Source organism: Chroicocephalus ridibundus, chromosome 1, assembly GCF_963924245.1.
Source record: "Chroicocephalus ridibundus chromosome 1, bChrRid1.1, whole genome shotgun sequence".
In the NCBI taxonomy this organism is placed as follows: domain Eukaryota; kingdom Metazoa; phylum Chordata; class Aves; order Charadriiformes; family Laridae; genus Chroicocephalus; species Chroicocephalus ridibundus.
This window is the reverse complement of record NC_086284.1, coordinates 14,239,955-14,246,025: the sequence shown is the minus strand read 5'-3', so window position 1 is coordinate 14,246,025 and position 6,071 is coordinate 14,239,955. Positions and strand designations below refer to the sequence as shown.

At 48.8% G+C, this 6,071-nt stretch overlaps 1 protein-coding gene across 3 annotated transcripts in view; it reads left to right on the top strand.

Annotated features, from left to right (window-relative positions):
- Positions 1–472: 472 nt before the first annotated feature.
- Positions 473–6,071, top strand: part of SMCO4 (single-pass membrane protein with coiled-coil domains 4) — a 29,765-nt gene continuing 24,166 nt past the window's right edge. The window contains exon 1 of one of the 3 annotated variants that reach the window (XM_063329158.1): positions 473–762. The gene's annotated coding sequence lies outside the window, so the exon portion shown is untranslated. The remainder of the gene's footprint in view (positions 763–6,071) is intronic. The other 2 variants (XM_063329147.1, XM_063329168.1) reach the window with 2 other exon arrangements.

Genomic DNA, 6,071 nt, shown 5'->3' with positions numbered 1-6,071 from the left:
GGCCGGCGCCACGACACCCGAGGGGGGTTGTCGGGTGTAACTCACCCACCTTCGCAGCCAGACGGGGCTTCCCTTCAGGCGGCCATTGCCCGACCCCCTGCCCGCCGCCGCGGGGGCTGAAGGGTGGCGACGACTCGCCGCGCCTCGTCCCTCAGCCACCGCCATGGCCGCGGAGCTCCTCTCAGCTTCCCGCCCTCACGGCGGAGCTCCCCTCAGCGCCCAGCTCCTCGTCCCTCAACTTCCCGCCCCCACGGCGGAGCTCTCCTCAGCTCCCCACCCTAGCCACGGAGCTTCCCTCAGCTTCCCGCCCTCACGGCGGAACTCCCCTCAGCGCCCTCGCTGCCACAGCAGCAAGGTGGGCCACGTCCTCTCGGCGGCGGCGGCAGCAGCGCAGCCGCGGCTGGGGGGACGGTGGTGAGGCTCGGGGGCAGCGGGTCTCTCGGCGTGCGGCAGAGGGCGCCCCGCATTCCGCCAGAGCGGGGCCGGGAGGAGCCTCCGGCGCGGCGCGGCGCGGCCGGGGAGAGAGAGAGGGAGGGAGGGACAGACGGAGCTGCCACGTCCTCCGCGCCGAGCGGCGAGGGAAGCCAGCCCGCGCCTCAGCCCCACGTGTGGCGGAGCGGGGAAGTTGCCGGCGGCCGGCTCGGACTCTACCCCTCTCCCGCCGCCGCCCCCCGTCCTTTCCCGGGTGAGGGCAACTCCAAGTCGGGGCGCGCGGCGGCCCACTCTCGCCCGCCGTCCCGGCGGAGGCCGGCGGGGCCGTGGGTACGGGCGGCTGGGGACGGCGGGGAGCGCGGGGGGTCGAGCCCGCTGTAACCCCGGGGGAGCCGCGCGGGCCAACTTCCTGCGGACTTTGGCTCCGAGCGCTCCTTACCAGGGCAGCGGGAGCGGGCCCGGGGGGGGGGTCCGGCGGCCGTGGTTAAGACCGGAAAGTTTTAAAAGCGGGCTGGGTGGCGCGGCGGAGAACCGGGCGGCGAGCGGGGCCGGGCGGCGGAGAGCCGGGCGGCGAGCGGGGCCGGGCAGCGGGCGCAGAGCCGCCGCCTCAGCCCGTGTGGCGAGCCGGGGGGGTGGCTCGGGTCGCCCTCCCGGCCTCTCTCGACGGGGCGGCCCCGTGTCGGCTGTCTCCGAGACCCGAAAGGAAACCGCCTCGGGTCGGGACCCCGCGGTGAGGGGGGCCCGGGGGCGGCGGCGGGGAGCCCAGGTGTGCCGGCGGCTGAGCCGGGCCGCGCCGCCGGGGTGGGATCGCGGCCCCCGGGAAGCACCGCGGAGAGATTCATGAGGAGAATAACTCTTTAAAAGACTCGCTGAAGACTTTCTGGGTTTATGGGTTTGCTTTTCCTACCCCCCAAACCCCCCTTCGGTTCTTAATTTCGGTTCCCCAGTCACCAGTACCGAGAAACGACTGAGACGTGTGTCTAAGCAGCCTGTTGAAAAAAAAATCTCAGGAAAGCATTAAAAGATGACCTGGGGAAAAAAATCAGGATAATCCGTTCTGAATGTAAAAATGTGCCCTTGGTGTTTTTTTTTTTTTAAGCACCGTACCTTCATTTGTGCGTTTTTTGTCCCTGCGGTGTGCTGACGTGAGTTTGGTTTGTAGTTTTTGGTTCTCCTTATTGTTGGTTACCCCCCAAAAAAGTAATTAATTTATTTTCTGTTACGTTTCTAAACTAGTGGTGGTTCAAACCTTCTTTTAAAGCAGTAGAGAAAATAAATGTTCTCGTGCCACAGAGATTTCCATTCCAGGGTCTCAATCCTGACGAAAATTTGTATGAGCTTTTTTATCGGTCTGCGTGGTACCACCCTGGGCTGGGACCTCCCGAGGTTTCCATGTTCTCTCAATTTTGAAAATGTGATTGTCAGTTATTTTTAGCTTTGTTAAAAATTTCCTCCTTTAAATGAACCAGAAGTCTTGTAGGAATTCCCTGATGCCCTGTTAAAAAAAAGTGAAATGAGTTTCTCATTAGTACATTTTTAATAACTTTTTGCTCTCTCTCTCTCTCTTAACTGCCTTTTAGTGGACTATTTATAACATACAGACCTCCTAGACTGAAGTTAAGAAGAAAGCTGATTTTAGACTGTCCTCAACCTTTGTAGGTAGAAATTTCACTGATCTTTGTCAGATAAGTGAAGTGCTCCTTGTCACAGCAGTTTTAGCTGCTACTTTCCCCTTGTGCTTTGTGGGAAACTGAGAAGGGACATCTGCCAACGGGAATTTTGGGTTCAGCTGTCAAATACCCCTTATCATGAGGGAAACTCTAGGAACTACCTATTTCTTTAGTGCTTTTTCCAGTGTGGACTTGCACAGGTCTCTTATTCTGCTCCTTGAGAGAGTTTTGGTGGAGCTGTTGACCACAAATGCAGGGTGATACAGAAGAGTGTGGACAGCACTGGCAGACATACAGAGATAAAGACAAGCCATTTACAGAGCCGAACATCTTCAGATGCTGCCAAGGTGGACATGGGAAACCCTCCTTCTAGGGAGTCCTTAGCACACTTAACACCCTTTGGGGATGTGATTGGTGTTCACAGATCGATGGGACTGCTTTGTGTGAGACATAAGACATTTAGCGGTGGCCGCATGCCCACACCTCCTGTCTGTGGAACACCGCCTGAGCTTTGAAGCTACCCCATAGTGTCAGGCTTGCGTGGAAATTGCCCTGTGTGAGGTGACAGCCCTCAGTCACACTCCGTAGCTGACCACTGGTTCGTTGCTGTTTGTTTGGAGGTGTGTACAGTAACAGTGAGAGAGTGGACTGTTCCCTGCTGGTCACTGCTATATCCGTATGCTAGCAAAGTAATCTCGATTTATTTATTATCTTTTTTAAATCTATTTGTGTTTTTCCATGCATTAAATAGACAATGAAATGCTTTTGCATATATATAAGATATACATGCTGATGAGGTGATATGAGCTGGCTTGTAGGACGACAGATAGACTATACATTAAATCTTTTGGCCATGGCACTTAGTGTGTAATGTAATGCAGTTTCCTTGTTTATTTTTGTTATGAATTTTCCTCCTCCATCGTTTTTCTCCTTTGCCTGTTACTTTGAAGCCCAACAAGGCTTGTCGCCATGGTGTGTGGGCTACCAAGAAGCAGTGGTGTAGAGGAGCTGAAAGAATTTCTCCATGAAGAGTGTCAGGCTCAAAGCCCCATCCAGCCTGGCCTTGAACGCTTCCAGGGATGGGGTATTCACAACTTCTCGGAGCAACCTGTTCCAGTGCCTCACCATCCTCACAGTAAGGAATTTCTTCCTAGTATCTCATCTAAATCTACCCTCTTTCAGTTTAAAACCATTACCCCTCATCCTATCATTACACTCCCTCATAAAAAGTTCCTCCCCATCTTTCCTATAGGCCCCCTTTAAGTACTGGAAGGCCGCTGTGAGGTCTCCCCAGAGCCTTTTCTTCTCCAGGCTGAACAACCCCAACTCTCTCAGCCTGTCTTTGTAGGAGAGTCCAATAGCAGTTTCTGTTGCACGCCAAACTGAATGTCTCTGTTTTTTGATTGATTATGGAAATTCTGTCATGCTTGGAGAAATCTCCCACAAAGAGATCTTGGCTGTTGTCTTCTGTGGCTAATGTTGATTACTGTACATGGACCAACAGGAGGGCTGCTCTGTAAGACCACAAGTTCTGTAACAACAGGTGGCATTTTTATCACAAGGTAAGAGATCCTGAGGGATCTCCATGATTGTGCTGTTCTGTGTTGCTGCTTTTTTTTTTTTTTAATTATTGCAGTATCAGCTTTCCAGTAAGTGCTCCGTGAAGCTGAGAAGTTACCTTCCTTTCTGCCCATTATGGGAGAGAGTTATGTTGACAGATGTGGGCTCTGTGAGGATTTGCTGAGCTCTTAATCCTGTTTGTGGCTAATAGGCCATGCAATGTGGAAGAGCATCTCTTTCAGTATATAAAGGTCTTAACTGCTTGTTACCTTAGGGAAATGTGCTGTTAAAATGCTGTAATTGTCTTAGCAGTAGTGGCAGGCCATGAGGTTGTCCATGTAAAACTCTGCCACAGTGCAGGCCCTCTCCCTCTGTTTTTTTCTTTTTTTAAAGAGATTTTTACTTGTTAAGACAAACACTAAAATGACTGCAGTAGGCAATAGAGGAAGCAGGCTTTGTATGTCGAATGTTGCAAACAGCCAGAGATCAGGTATTTGTGAGCCCTTTAAGCACACATGTGTCTTGAAGGGATCAGAATGTGTGATAATATTCTCTTTGTCGTCTTTTGCCCTACTACTAGTTTAGTTTCGTGTTGGTGGTTTCTTTTGTCTTCTCCATCCTGCTTCATTTGATTTCTTGTATGGCTTTTTTAGTTGCAAAGGAAGTCACTTCTTTCTCTTTTTAAAATATGAGCTCTGTGCTTTTAGATGTCAGTGTGACTTGAAGTTTCTGACCACTTTTGTCATTTCAAGTCTCAGAATTTCTCGAAGCATAGGGTGTGCCCCAATCAAATTATTCTGTATTCAAGTTCTGAAAGTATAAGCATAATTTTAAGTGTATTAGCAACTTGGCAGAGACTTCTCTATGTAGTCCATCAGTATGCTGGTCAAAACTTAATCTAAATAAATAGTGTGCAGTGATAGGACTTTGCCCTGCAGTTTCGTATGAGTGTAGAAAACGCCACTTTCTACTCCTTATAATTAATGTATGCTATTTAAGCAGCTACTTTATTAAAGATGGGGGCTATATTCTTGGGATCAGAGGAGTTACGTTGTGTAGTTTGCTGGTGAGATTCTTTGGGGATGAAAAGCTTCTGAGCAAAGTAACTGTTTGCATTCCTGTTTGCTAATATGCAATACTAAAGGCATGTGCAAGATAGGGACCTTAATTCCATGTTAATTAGGCGTTTGGTGAAGGATGTTGATAAAACCAGAAACCAGAGCTGGGTTTGTAGATGCAAGACAGAGGGTAAGTGATTTGTGACACTGACTTGCAGTATGCGAGACAGTTGATTTCTAGGTTTCTCTTGAGCAGAGGTTGCTAACAGTGCCAAAATTTCACTTTTATATCAGGTCCTATCTGTAGCAGCTACAAGGGAAGGTTTCTTCTGTGACCATAATGTATTCTATCTCTAATTGACTTGTAAAAATTAGGCACAATAATGGGGAGACTCAGTGGAAGTGTCAATCTTGAGGAATTCTTTTTTTTCTTTTCTTTAAACAGGTTGTAACAATAATGCTGGGCTTTTCTCAGTCCTTTGGAGGACTGTAGACTTCCTGAGGTGAGGGACTTGGACAAGGAGTCTGACTGCATGCAGAGTGAGTGGGTTCTGACTTTCTGCATTATGGCAGAAGGTCAGAGGAGATGCATGTACAAGTTATTGTGAAATGGACAGATGTGCGGTAGCAGGAATGCTGAAACTCGTTATTGGACTTACCAATGCCTGTGAACCAAGCTAGAACCTGAACTCGTCACTGGTGCCTTAGGCCTTAGTGCCAGTTAGCCTCTTATCTTCTCCCTTTCATGATTTTTATTTTATCTTGTTTGGATTACAGGTTTTCCATTTTTATAATGATCCTTTTCTTTGCACTATAGTTACCTGTATTTTTCTCTTTTTTTTACCCCCAGCTGTTCTTTGTCAATTTGTCTAGTTTTTTTTTAATTGCATCGTTTGAATTTTCTCCTTCTGTGCACCCCCCTCATGTTGTTTACATTTGTTCTTCCTTTATTCATCTTATATTTTTCCACTTTTAACTTTTATCCTTAGAGGAACCGGTTTTTACTCTTGGAGACCAGCCCTTTCTTATTGATTGCCAGCTGCTTTTATTCAGACTAATTTGCATTCTCTGCTCTTATTGTGCTAGACAGAGGACTAGTGATTTTGAGTAAAGCTCTTTCCCCAAAGGCTTTGCTCAGAAATTGTCTCTGTATTTCACAAAAAGAGTGGAAAATACAGAGCAGCATCAGTGCAAAAGCTGCTTCTGCCTAAACCAATGTGTTTGTGTCTTTGTCACGTGAAGAGTAGAAATGTGGCCTGCCTTGCTGCAGGCACAAATGACTTCGCCAGGCTGAAATGAGCTGGTGGGTTGGAGGGAGTGCAGAATGCTGTGGCCTTATATTTACTTATTT